The following is a 443-nucleotide window of genomic DNA, read 5'->3' on the forward strand; positions in this document are numbered from 1 at the left end:
TAACTTATTATGGGCCAAAATGAAGGAACACTTGCTGAAATGGCAGCAGCCACATCCGTCCATGTGGTTGCAGTGATTGAACCCATCATTCAGCATGCCGACTGGTTCTTCCCTGAAGAGGTGGAATTTAATGTATCGGAAGCATTTGTACCTCTCACCACCCCGAATTCTAATCACTCTTCCCACACTGGAAACGACTCTGACTCGGGGACGCTGGAGAGGAAGCGGCCTGCTAGCATGGCGGTGATGGAAGGAGACTTGATGAAGAAGGAAAGTCCTCCCAAACCCAAGGACCCTGTGTCTGCAGCTGCGCCAGCACCAGGGAGAAACAACAGTCAGATAGCCTCTGGCCAAAACCAGGCCCAGGCAGCTGCCAGCTCCCACCAGCTCTCCCTGGGCCCACCTCACAGTGCTGCGGGGCCCAGCCCGCATACTCTGCGCCG

The 443-nt window shown here is 55.5% G+C and overlaps 1 pseudogene across 1 annotated transcript; it reads left to right on the plus strand.

The window, feature by feature from the left end:
• The first annotated feature begins 6 nt into the window (after nucleotides 1-6).
• On the plus strand, nucleotides 7-437 carry LOC108525835 (rho GTPase-activating protein 17 pseudogene; annotated as a pseudogene). Its single transcript, XR_001884354.1, has one exon. The product of XR_001884354.1 is annotated as a rho GTPase-activating protein 17 pseudogene (transcript).
• The last annotated feature ends 6 nt before the right edge of the window (nucleotides 438-443 follow it).

This window comes from Rhinopithecus bieti, unplaced genomic scaffold (assembly GCF_001698545.2).
Source record: "Rhinopithecus bieti isolate Rb0 unplaced genomic scaffold, ASM169854v2 scaffold_14148, whole genome shotgun sequence".
Taxonomy (NCBI): Eukaryota; Metazoa; Chordata; class Mammalia; order Primates; family Cercopithecidae; genus Rhinopithecus; species Rhinopithecus bieti.